The 13,775-nt window shown below is 47.9% G+C and overlaps 1 protein-coding gene across 3 annotated transcripts in view; it reads right to left on the reverse strand.

The window, feature by feature from the left end:
* Positions 1–13,775, reverse strand: part of MOB3C (MOB kinase activator 3C) — a 59,606-nt gene that overhangs the window by 4,874 nt on the left and 40,957 nt on the right. The gene's annotated exons all lie outside the window — the stretch shown is intronic.

Consider the following 13,775-nt stretch of genomic DNA (forward strand, 5'->3'; position numbering starts at 1 on the left):
GCTACTGCGTAGTAGCATAGGCTACTGAACAGTCATCATCTGTAAAAACCCATGCACCAGTGCTACTCCGCAGTAGCACTAGTTACTGTGCATTAATTTAGTACTTGGTTACGCAAGTACTAAACTTAATGCACCGAATGAAGGTGTAGACGTGCTGTTTAATTTGTGACAGATAGTTCCTTATTTGCCCTCTGGTATTTCATCCCTCTGTGTTACACAGTCTCATCTCAGATTTAGTTTGTGAAGCGCACAAAAGCTTTAACCGAGCAGAGCAGCTCAGGCCACAGACAGAGCATGTATCACAACTCACAGACTTGGGCTCTCGTCTTGGCTGTGCTGCCGGGAGACCTAAAACTGTCCCCTCCTCTCCCTGTGGGTCTGTTCTCCCTTATCGAGACTACAAGCTTCTTGGGGTGGGGGTTGTCTCCCCCTGTGTTGACGGCAGCTAGCTCAAAGAGGCTGTGGTTGCCAACAGGCCACATTGCAATGCAAATAATAACCAAGTGGTCATAATCGAGGGCAGCGGGGAAGCTTCCTGCTAAACCACTGATGACTGCAGGTGCCGATATATCAGTTATCTGGCTCCTGTCAAGGAAGGGTAACACTGACCCTAACAACCAGAAAGCAAGGACTACAGCACAGCCTTCCAGATAAACTCCCTTTGTTCAGTGCCGTTAGGGGGTCTTGTCATGATATTGCAAATTCACTTGGACCCTAAATCAACATCCACAGTTTTGAAACATGAACAAAAAATGCTGCTGAGATCAAATAAAGTTCAACATAAACTGAGCTGGTTGGTTTTGTTATGGGTCATGTTCTCGTTCCTCATGGGAACTCGGAGCTGGAAGGGACCTCCCTGCATTCAAAGGTTATTCTTGACCCAAGGCTTCCCTAAAATTGCCATATCAAGCTCTTTCGCACACAAGGCCAAAAGCCAGAAACACCAACAACTGCTACAGGTAAAAGCAGGTGAAGTGAGCGTTCTGCAAATGCCCTGCTGTTACAACCATCGGGACTGAATTGGTTAATACTACATTTGCTCAGACACGAGAATAAAATATACCCCTTGTTTTGGGGATGGGAGAGTGGAGGAAAGATTTTTCTAGAGTTGTGGCTGCGTAGAGCAGGCACGGAGCCCAATCTTCAGTTAACTCGCTCTCCTTTTTCTGCTTAACTAAAGCTGAAACCTTAGCTGCTGCAGAAGACTGGTCTCCATGAGGGGATCTATGCTTTTGAAAATTGCTAGAGTCTCCGAAGCTGTGAAATAAGAGGAAAGACACCAAAACCAGCTAGCAGGCAGCAAAACTGCCCTAAGAACAGTGAGCTTGGTTAGTGGAATACCAAGACCATGGAAAAGGAGAGATGCTCATCAAGGCCCCTGGAGTAAAGACGAGCTATTAAGCAATTGGGTGCCTCAGTTGCCTGAACAGTAAGGCTGTAGCTGCACTGTGGAGCAGGAATCAAAGCAGGGGACTTCTATCCCAGTTAGAAAATCAGCTTAATAATGCACCCCAGTTTTGCAGGGCTGGTGTTTAGGGAGAGAATGTGTGGGTTGTATGTGAAAAGATACAAAAACACAGGATCGTGTCCCGTGCCAGAGAAGAAGGCAACACCCTAATGATCCTTTCCTAGCTGACATAGGGTAAAATGTCTTCCTAACCCCAAATTCAGTGATGGAGTGGACTAGCAAGACTTTCTTGCCAGGATCCTGAGTTTTCTAAGCGCTTGCAGAAGTGTCAGTGCATCGCAGCTTTAGTGATGGCCAATAGCTAATGCTTTTGAGGAAAAGAAAAGAAAAAAAAAATAGAAGCCAGTAGTATTCATAACAAGAAAGAGAGATCCTGCCTGGCTCCTATAGGCAACGAGAAAAAGCCCTGAAGCCTGGGATTAGCCACCAGCTACCACTGGACAGGCAAGCTGCCTCTGCTCTCCAGTCTGGGCATTGCAAATCCTTGATCCCACACATCGCACGTGCTGAATCTTGAAGCCCAAACCCCCTGGTCCCACCAAACCATCCCTTCCATAAATATATCCAGTTCAATCTTCAAGTGATTCAGGTTCTTTGCCCTCATGGCTTGGGCTTTAACTTTGATAGCTTGAAATCCCCTTCCAATTTCCAAGCTACATTGGTTCATAGCCAGTTTGCAGCTATTTGATCCTATGCTAGCATTGGTCTTTGGGCCTGAAAAGCTCTCCTCCCTCCCTCTTGTTTATTCATGGACCTCCATTCGCAGTTATTCATGTATCTATTGCCTTCAAGAGATCATTTCCAACCTGGTCGTTCACTCCCCTGGCAAGGTGATAGACTGCAGTCATGTCCCCCTTTGGCCTTCACTTTGCTAAGCGGACCAGGCCAGGGTCTTCTGGTTTACCCCTCCCTCTGAATAAATCCTTACTCCCCACTTTATTTGCCATCCTGCTTTGCTCCTCAATAGGAGTACAGATGTTAGAATCTGGCCCTGAGAAATAGTGGCCCATCACAGTCTACATAAAGCTTCTGCCTTTCTGATTTCATTTAGTCTATAAGGTGCATCGTTACCCTGCCTTCTGCCTGACTTCAAACTAACACAGGTAACTACCTCTCTTGAGATTATACTGCCTTTCACTTGCCTCTACTAGGGTGCATTGAAGAGTTTCTAGGTACACCCTTAAAATACTCAGTATAACCTTTAAGTACATATTAAGCTATGAGATTTAAGCATGTGCTTAACTGCTTCATTGAGTTAGGGTCTGAGCGACTGAATCCTTAAAGTTTTCTAAATGCTCATGCAGCATAGAAAGTACTGAACAAATGCGTATTCATAGAGTACAAGGCTGCAAGAGACCTTTGCAATGATGCTGTCTGACCTCCTTCATACAACGCAGGGCAGAGAACTGCTCCAAGTTAATTCTCATGTGAGCTAGAGCAGGCCTGGCTGCTTTAAACATCAGTGACAAAGAAACTGCTATGAACTTTGGTAAACTGCTCCAAGAGCTAATTAGGTTGGCTTAAAAGCTTGTGCCTGGTTTCTATCCAGATGTGTCCCGACCTTTTTCATGCTACTTTTGTCTGCTGAAAGGAGGACCCTGCATTGTCAAGTTGCTTTCCCCAAATGGATATATTTGCTAAAGGGTAATGTGGTCACACTTTACCTTCTCTATATTAAGCTAAGCAGATTGAGGTCTTCGAGTCTCTCACAATGAACTATCATAGACCTCGTGCGCTGAGGTCTGTGATAGCCCATTAACGTCAATGGACTGTGGATCAGCCCCTCTGAGTCTAGTCCCCCACGGTATCTAGTTATTCTTGCAAGAGAATGGACACCTTCAACTCACGTTAAAATTACCTGGCATAGAGCGGTCTAAAGCCACTGAGCTTATTCTGCAAGTCACTTGGATTATACCTTAAAAATGCTTCTGTTCTACTTTGGCCTTATCCTGAGAGAGTTATCATGAGGAAACAGGTTCATATCCAAACTTCTCCCTTCTTCCATTGTTCAGTGGCTCATTCTGCGCCTGTTCGGACTCGGCATGAAGTCAACAAGAATCCTTCTACGGACTTTCACTGGAGTTCGATGAGACCCCGCACTCTTACTGCCCAGTGCAGAGGTGCTCGACCTCCAGCCCATGGGCTGGGTTGGGGCCAGGTCAAGCCCCACTTCTCTACACCCCCCGCTCAGGACCAGGTCACATCCCCTTCCCCTGCAGCGCTGGGTTAGAGGTGAGCTGCCCTCCACACGGCTCGATGGGGCCCTGTCATGCCTGCCCCAGGTTTTGAATCGGGACCCCCAGATGGACCCGGCCCATGCATGGACTGGGCATTGCCCATGGCACTGGAGGCAGCTGGCAAAACCCTTTGGCATGAAACGTTTGATTATAAAAGCAGGTTTTCCTAGCTTGTGGTCTCCCTTCCAAAGCAGCAGGCCGTGATGCATGGTTTACGTCTAGGTCCTGCATATGCAAATGTTTACTCTGGGTGCTGGGTTGGTGGGCTTCAAATCTTACAACCGTTGGACAGAAAACTGAAAGATTTATCTCATGCCCAAACTGGTAAAATGATCACTGAATAAATATATGTCAAGTAAATGATCTGACTTCTTTAAGAGGAAGCCCAAGAGAGAACCACCGCTCATACAGAACTTTAGGAGCTCGGTAGGCAATTAACACTGGAAAATAAATCACCAGAGGAAAAGAAATCTGTATTCACAGATGCCCCTTTTAGAATATTAAATGCAGAGCACAGAGCACTAATTACTTGCTGGAGGTTTATAGTCATTAAAAAGGGGTCATTACCGAGCTAGAAGAAGAAACATTATTTATGTGGCACACAAATACGCACCAAGACATCATGGTATCATTAAAGGGGTGCTTTTAATAGCCACAGAAGTGAAGACATTTTAAGACTGGAAGCTCTCATTTCCTCCCAAAAGTGATCATGTCAATTGAAAAGTCACAAAGACGACCTCAGTACGACTCCAAGATCAGAGGAAAAAAAATTCCCCCCTCACTTCCACTGTTTTGCACACACACACACATGCAGATAGATAGATAGATAGATAGAATGTATTTTAAATACACGCTATTTAAATAGGCAGCCTGGGAGCTAACCCTCTACAGCATGCAATACCCTGCTTTACAGCTCTGGATTCACGCCATTTAAACATAATAAAATCAATCCATTTCCCAGCCAGGGTCTAAACCATCCGGCCTCCGCCTGTGAAACAGTGCCACCTCCTTGCAGTCCAAAGGGAAAACACAGTAGCCATAAGGGAGGAGAGCAGAGATGCTAAATGGCTAGCTTAGGACAGCAGCATCTTGCATTTCCCAGATGTAAAGGACCATGCTTTAAAATGCAGTTCCTTTAGAAGAGCTGCCCTGAAGTTAGAAGAGCTGCCCTGAAGAGGCTGCCTCTTCTTTGAGAGCATCCCTGCAAATTGCATGTCAACATTTGAGCGGCAGGTCCAGTATGAGAGTTAGGGGGAACTGGAGGCCTCATATCCAACACTGCCATCCACAGACAGCTAAAAAGCTGCTTGGTAAAAGCAAAAGCAGTTCCCAGTCTGACTTGAATGCTCTCCAGACCACAAGTCATATAGAAAGTGAGGACTGGAAGGGAATCACATCCGGTCCAACCCCCTGCTCCAAGCAGGACCAGCCCCAACTACATCATCCCATCCCTTTGTCAAGCTGGGTCTTAAAATCCTCTCTTCCACCACCATCCTGGGTAACCCAGTCCAGTGCTTCAGCATCCTCCTTTTGAGAAAGGTTTTCTTAATATCTAACCTACACTTTCCTTGCTGCAACGTGAGCCCATTGCTCCTTGTCCTGTCACCTGCCCTCACTGAGACCAGCCCAGCTCCGTCCTCTTTGCAACCCCCGGCAGGGAGGTGAAGGCTGCTACTCAACCCCTCTCAGTCCTGCTTCTTTACATGCCCAGAAATCCCTCAGTGTCCCCCAAGGGCTGCACATGAAGATGCAAGTGAATACCAGCTATGGAAACCAACTTCCATTCAGTCAAAAGGAGCCTTTTCCTTTCCAATGGCTCCGGCACCCGCTGGCACTCAGCATTTCCCCGCTGGACCTGCAGAGTGATGCTGGCAAAGCAGTGACCTGACTGCCTTGGAGAAATCATCTTGCTCCTGTTTTTCCCTGGCTCAGCCCTTCATAATCAGCAGAGTTGATATGGGAGAGGAATTTGTACAACTGGTCCAGGCACACGAGGAGGGGTGTTTCTGTTCACTTCTAAACTGAATCTGACTGAGGACTCCCTGGAGGTTTCCGGGAAGAAGGAAGGACGGTCATCAGGAGAGACACAAATGGCAAAATAGTTTCTTAGCACCCCTTTAAGAGCTGCCTTTGTGATATTGCCAATAAGGCCATAAGAAGCTGGAACCTGTGATTTTAAGTATGTGCCTTCGTCATTTCAACTTTTAATGTCTTTTTTTTTTTTTAATGCAGCTAGGGAGGGGAAAAAAAGCTGCAAGGACGGGGCATCAGGGTAAACACCAGAAATGACCCAACTTTAGGACTAAGAAGAAAAATAAAACAGGCTGGTTCTAAAACACACACGCACACAAGCCAAGCTAAATGATGTAGGGGGAGAGGGAAAAGAAAGAAAGGTTCCTGATCCTCCAGCTCTGTAAAACTAGATCAACCTAGGAAGAGCTAATGAGCGTGCACAGATGCCTCATTAGCAGTGAGCACAGGCCTAGTGCTTTCGGTGCACACTGCTCCCTGAAATGCTGCGTACTGACCTTGGAGAGTGGGTGGTTGGCACTTCACAGAGAGAAAGTTTTGTGGGATGAAATGCGATCTGGGATCAAGAAGGGAACCACGAAGGGAACTGTCACCTCCACAGACGCTTGGTGAATCGAGGTCGGCGTTTCTCATGAGCTACCAGTAGTCCAAGGAGCTTACAGTGGCCCATAGGGATGCACTGGTGTTTTCCCCCTATATTTCTGATCTTCAGTCCTGGATGCCAGGCCCTGCAAGGTCTGCTTGGAGCATGACTCTAAAGCATTGCTGAGGTCTAGATGAGATGACATGCCATCAGGCTAGCCTGGCATGACGAACCCCCAGAGCTGAGCAGCTGAAGAAATCACAGAATTGTAGAAAATGAGGGTTGAAGGGACCTCTGGAGGTCACGCCTGCTCCAACCCCCTGCTCCAAGCAGGACCAGCCCCAACTACATCATCCCAGCCTGATCCAGGGCTACAGCCAACGTGCGAAGGAGTTAGTACCTGCCACTGGGCGCTACAGAAAGAGCTGTGAAGGCATAGGGGTCCGTGACACACACTGCATTTGGGACAAACCAGTTAAGTCTGATACTACATTCAACCAGGTTTGGTTTCAAACTGGTTTATGTGCACTGAATGTCTGTTCTGTTGCAGGTTTAAACCAGCTTCCGATCGGGTTTGTGTGTGATCTGGACTGCCAGGCTGTCTTAAAAGCTTCCCCCGTCCGATCACCTTCAAACCCATCGGGAAAGCAGCCTCCCAACCAGCAGGCTAATGACAACTTCATTCAGCCTGAAATGCTACGGGTACAATTCAGACCTGTATTCAAGCCCAGCAAAATAGAAGTCTTGCTCACTGATGCAGGGGCTGGGCTTGGTGAACCTGCCTCCCCCTCTCAGCTGCAGCAGACACCAGGAGTGAGTGGCCAGGCCACAAACCCTTTCTAGACAGAGACATCCATTTTTCTAAACAGGATACCCCTCTAAAGCTTGCATTGCATATCTGATGCTGCTTCCTTCGGCTCCAAAGAGTTCGTGGAGGTGCAGCAGGTTGGGTACAGCTTAAAGAGGACAGTGTCTTTGAGCCCCCAGATATGCAGCAACCAGAGCGCCCGAATCCCAGCCCACGTTCTGCCACGGGGCCAAACTGCCTGTTACATATGTGCCGACATAAGCCATGTCATGACCTATAGGCTGTGAAATGTTTCAGACAAATCTGGTGTTTCTACTAAGTAGAAAATCCTGGAACTTTTCTACTTTCCTTTCCCTAGTCCCTAGACTCTTCAATCATGCTCCCCCACACACTTCTTTTTAAAGTAAAGAAATGAATTGGTTGCTTCTCGGTGACAAAACACCCACGCAGTTTTCTCAGCAAGGCAGAAAGGCTCAGGCGACACAAGCCCAACAAATGTAACAGGCAGATCCCACAGAGGTGACCCAGCTGGGTGATGTTCAGGGCCAGTCTGCACTGGTTAAATAGCCATATATAGGATGAGGCCTCCTGAGTCATCAAGTCTGCTACCCTGCATTTACAAGCAATCATTAAGCCAAGGAACACCCTAAATCACCACTTCAAATCCTCCCCCAAACTGCCAGGCACAATATCCACAACACCATACAACACGCCGTAGGTAAAAACAGGGGAGACGAGGGCATTGCCAGTGCCCTGCCACTGCAGAGGTAGGGAACTACTTGGATAATATCTGCTCAGCTCCAGACCCCATCGCGTGCTACAGAAGGCGGCAAGAAGCATCAGGATTTCTGGCAGACAAGGTTCTTTGGGTAAATCTGATACCTTTTATTAGACCAACGTAACGAGCTGGAAAAATTATTATTGCAGTTCTTATGGAATAATTTTTCCAGCTATTAGAGTTGGTCTATTAAAAGATGTCAGATTTACCCAAAGGACCTTGCCTACCTATGTCCTTAGACCAACACGGCTCCAACCTACGTACCTACACCTACAACCTACATCTCTGGTAATTTGACATAGGGGAAAAACTCCATCCTGCTTCAGATTTGGCACTCTGAATGACCCTGAATGCCAGAACTAGACTTTCTTGCTAGGCACCTCTGATTTTTCTAAGAGACAAGGATTCTTGTGCGTGATATCTTTCATCAGACCAACAGCATGATTGGGATTGATTTTCTAAATAACTCCTGGCGCTGGCGGTTATATGCAAAATGTTGTATGCAAGATGTTGCAGCAAGAGATAATTGCAGCATTAATGCAATGCTTGCTCTCTATCATGATGAATAATGAGTAGATGTGGGGTCCAATAGCACCAGCTTGGCCACTTATGTGGCATGAGATGGACGGTGAATTGTGGCCTATGGGTTCCACGAGACAGTAAAGCGTCTTTAAGCGATGAACCCAAGAGCTCAGTCCCATGGTGGACTTCACCCTCGTGAAGCCGCATGACTGGTTGCTTGAGCGTTAAGACATGCAATTAAATAATATTTTTTTGCAAAAATCTAGTTGGTCTAATAAAAGCTATCACTTCTTTCATGATCAGCGGGCTTGCAATCTTCTTTCTGAATAGATGGACAGGAGTTGGAAGTGTTCCCTTTAAATGGTCTGGGAGCCCCCAGAGCTCCCTTGGCCTAGCTCCCTGGCATAGCTTCCTTGGTCTTCTTTGGAGGGAGCCACAAGCTCCTAATGGAGCAACAGGCTTCGACCCACAGGGGACCCCACACATGGTTTTGTCTATTAAGGCAATTAACCGCATCCAGTCTTTCCCTTGTACTCCTCGCCTCGTGACTTCCTTCTCCATAGATTTCATAGATATTTAGGGTCAGAAGGGACCTCGGTACATCGAGTCTGACCCCCTGCCCTGGGCAGGAAAGAGCGCTGGGGTCAGATGACCCCAGCCAGGTCAACTGACCCCAGATTAGTTGCATCTACCTATTATGTGTAGTCTTCCACTTGGAATGGGACCTCTTTGGGGAAGAGACGTTTTGTTTGTTATCCATTCGTACCCTGCCTGGCACAACGGGCTGGTACCTGCTGGCATTAATGCAATGCAAACAATAATACTCTCCCAGGTAGATAACTGCTGGAGTTACTAGTGCAGGAAGGAAGATCCGGTGCTCCCCTGAACCAGGTTCAGTCCCTCCTCCCCCCTCACTCTGTCCGTAACTCTAACAAGTGGATCCTCGGGGGGTGGAAAAAAGAGAGGAAAAGATTACAGTGTGCCAGAGGAAGAGAGCGAGAGGATCAAGGGCTGCAGCAGTGCAGTGGCAGGGAATGTGTAACATGAAATACGCCCTGATGATTTCAGAGTGCAGACCGTGCCCCGTCCTCCAAAGGAAAGCAAAAGATCCCGATAGTCCCGGCCACGCTGACCTAGGGGAAAATTCCTCCTCGCCCCCAAATCTGGTGACTAGTGCAACTCTGAGCACGTGAACAAGACCCATGAGCCAAACACCCAAGAGGTTTCTTGGTACCACATTACTAACACGCTTCAAATACCCATAGAAGGAATCAGGACTCATGACAGAAGTGATAGCTTTTATTAGACCAACTAGATCTTTGCAAAAAAATATTTAATTGCATTTTTTTGCGAAAATGTTTCTTGTAAAAATCTAGTTGGTCTAATAAAAGCTACCACCTCTACCACAAGTCCTGATTCCTTTTGCCTCTGGACCAATATGACTACAACCTGGATACTTTCAAATACCTGTAGGGTACTTATAAGGAGGATGGAGATGGACTTTTCTCTGTGGCTGCAGAGGACGGGACAAGGAGCAACGATCTCCACTTGCAGCAAGGGAAATTGAGGGTGGAGATTAGAAAGACCTCTCTCACTAGGAGGGTGGTTCAGCTTTGGAATAGGATAGAGAGGTTGTGAAATCTCCATCCTTGGAAGTTTTTCAGAGCAGGCTGGACAGACACATGGCTGGGATGGTCGGGGTTGGGATGATCCTCCCTTGGGCGGGGAGTTGGACTAGATGTGACCTCCTAAGGTCCCTTCCAACCCTACCATCCAAGCAGTGCGGCACAACCCACCCATCATTAGCCATGGCCAATGTCCAGTGTTTCAGAGGGACCGTCGCTCCCTCTCCACCCTTATGCTAGCTGTGACGGGCAAAGGGAGAAAACATCCAACGAGCAGAGAGAGCAGGAGCTGCGCTACGTTGTCTCCGAGGCTGACAATCTCGGCATCTCTTCCGCTCCCCGATCCTCCCCTTACCCGAAACAGCCAGCGAGGCTGCGGTCGGAGGCGGGCGGAGGAGGAACGCTCAGCAGTTGTCACAGCTGCATTTTAATTGGCCCGCCGCTTTAAACAAAAGGCCCAGCTGTTCCAGCTGGTGCTACATTAATTTCCACAATTATATTCTCCAGGGGAGTTCAGCTGGCTGGCGAGGAAATAAGCATTGATCTAACTGCTTGCAAACGCCTACTAATTGGCTCGGGGAGAAGAGGGTGACGTGGCCTGGAGGACTGTTCATATGGGAACATAAAAAGGCCTCGCCAGTGTTACGTGCTCAAGCCAACTCCAACCCAAGATGGGCCAAATTATGATTCGAAGCAGCTGCAATCCTCTACAAGCAGGGTTATACCGAAGCCAGGGGGCTATTGTCTAGCAGTTATAGTAGGACCCGAAAAATAAGGCAATCTGAGTTCTGCCCCAGGGCCTGCCACTGATTTGTCATGTGACCTTAACTTCTCCATGCCTCGGTTTCCTTTACCCAGCGAGGAGGATGAGTCCAATGGTCATCTGTAACAAAATAGCAGATGGCCACGGTGACGTCTGGTGGCCACTTAGCCTCTGTCCCACCCTGTTCTCACGGCCGCCTCCCCTTCTACTTCCCTGCCACTCCTTGACGTAAATAAGGACTCAGAAACGGGAGATTGCTCTCGACTGAGATCTCATCATGGCCTAATTTCTCATCACCTTACGGGCTAATTTTGTGGCATCCTCTTTTCCCCACACTCAAGCCTTGCAGGTGTTTCCAATCAATCACTGCAAGACGTATGCTCTACCCTGTTCCCGGGCTCAGTCAATTCAGTGTGCTCTCTAGCGCCGTCTTGGCCTCTCTAGCCCTGTCTCTAGCCTTCCTGCCAGGCCTATTACCTCCCTGCCCTGTTCCCATGCTCTAGCCTGCTCCCGGGATGGCTAAGACCTCTCCCAATAGTCCCAATCCCAAACCACCAGTGCTCTCTAGGCAAGTCCACAATATTACACTTGCCAGCCCTACTCCTGGTGCAAGCCAAGAGCTCCTCTGCAGCCGTCCTGTTACACCATCATACAGCACGTTGGGGTCCGTGGGTGAGAAGTACAATATGGTCTATTATTTACTTATTCTTGCATCCATTCACGCAGCGGGGCAGAAAATCGAGGTGGCTGAGTGTCACACGACTGCACTGGTGTTAGCAGAGAAACTTCCACTTATTGCGTCTTACAGGAAAGCATGGTGGGAGGGGGAAGGGGGAATGGGTTATTACAGAAGCATTTTTCTCCTCTCTCAGCCTCTGCAGTTTGCTTGTCTTTAATAATCTTGGAGGCACTATCTGGAAACGAGCAGCTCCCACCTGACACACGCTAAGATTGCCTCCTGATGTCTAAGCCAGAGCAAGGGCTGTGGCAGGACACATCTGTTACGTCGGCTGCTGAAAACCTATGGGGATCGTGGCTGGCATCTCTGTGGCAGTAATAAGCCATATTTTCTGCGTGCACAGCAGAGAAAAGGGCTATAAAAAGCTATGAGTCCACACTCACTCACACAGGATCTGGCCTTCGACACTGTGCACGCAACTGGCAAAATTAAGCTGTCTCTGGGGCACACCAGATGGGTCCATGGCAGGGGGATTGAACCCCCTCGTTCTTAGGAAAAGGGTCCTGGGATTTTTCTGGTAGGATCTTGATTGTCTAAATGTGGGCAAACATTACAGGACTCAATTTCTCCACCTCCATAGACTACATAATAGACTTAACCTTACCGGGGCTTGAACCGTGGACTCTATGGGCGTGAAGGGATGACCGCATTACTCAGTATAAGTCACATATGCCAGTGTAAATTCAGCCAGGATCACAAAAGGACAGCCATGTAGTTAACATGGGGTGCTCAGCTTTGCCGCACTTTACCACAAGGAAGAACATTAAAAATCAGTTTGTTGAAGGCAAACAGCTACGGTGGGATGAACACAGACAGATGAAACCTAAACCAGGATAACTTGCACTGGGATTTCTTTCAAGGGTAATTCTCCACTAGTTTGGGGGAACCTATCCTGGCTTAGGGATATATCATTTGTCTTCTACTTTTTATGCTGACTGCACCAAGGGTAAATGTTTCATCTGTCCACATCCTATGTATTTCACCCAAGAATAAGGAGCTCCATTTGGTTCTGGGTGAACTGATGCATGTCCAAAGAAAACTCATCAGTGGCTATGCCAGATCTTTCAGACACTTGGGTCTGGATCCGTGTTTGGGTGTTGGCCGATGGGATCACAGAGAGATTTACAATTAAGCAAAGCAGAGGCAGGGATGAGCTTGGCTTGTTTCATTTAAATTGCATCCCACCAAAATGCTCCCCTTCAGCGAACCCATAAATCACATGGCAGGCCAGATACATCACCTGTATCGAATGCCGTTGAGCAATCGGAGGCTATAGAGGTGCCCCCATCCTAGCCCCATGACATTCATTAGGTGCTAACGATTTACAGCACCCAGGCATCAGTCAAGAAGGAAAGACAATTATGGTCTGTGTCTTGTCGATGCCGGAGGAGCTTCGTGATGAGAAGGCTGAGGAAGTGGAGCAGAGGACTGATCACTGCCGAGCCACGGACGGCAGGGACTCCAGGCTATAATATGAGGATACAGATCAGGACCAGTTCACCTGATACGATCAACAGGGATGCCACTGTGTTTTGAGCATCCCTTGGCGAGCATCCCTGGGCGGAGTCACAGTCAAAGCCGTCAGGCAAGATGGGTAATTAAGTAGGCAGGAAAAGGCAAGGGAGGACGTCTTGCTCCTTCCTCCCCACTCTCTTCTGGAGCTGGCGTCTCTGGACCTGGCTGCACCAGCCATTTGGCACTACCACAAAGCTACGACACGGTGCTCACGGTGCCGTTCTTCGCAGAGCAAGGAAAGAGGGTGGACTCAAGGGTCCTTATCCCTTACCTGTCCATTTCTGTGGCCTTCAGGTCACCCAACCAAGTTCCCACGCAGGAACCAATCCCCATATACTACAATACTACTGTCGTATTACTATTCGGGCAGCTAAGAGGAAGTCAATTAACTTAATGTCTTATTGTTCTTCGTGACACAGGTGTTAATGACTGTCTCTCCTTTTTAACGGTCTTGATGCACAGGTAACGGAGCTAACCTTTCTTAGGGCAATTCTGCTGCCCGCTAGCTGTCTTTCTCCTCCTATTTCACAGCTTTGGAGACTCTTTAGTTTTTTTCCAAATCATATATCTACCCATGGAAACCAGTGTTCAGCAACAACTAGGGTTTCAGCTTCAGTTAAGCAGGAAAGAAAGGGCAAGTCAGCTGAAGGTTAAGTCCCTGCTCTATGCCGCCATAAGTCTGGAAAATTATTTTTCCCCTTCATTC

This window comes from Crocodylus siamensis, chromosome 5, assembly GCF_052110815.1.
Source record: "Crocodylus siamensis isolate JL-2025a chromosome 5, ASM5211081v1, whole genome shotgun sequence".
NCBI lineage: Eukaryota > Metazoa > Chordata > Crocodylia > Crocodylidae > Crocodylus > Crocodylus siamensis.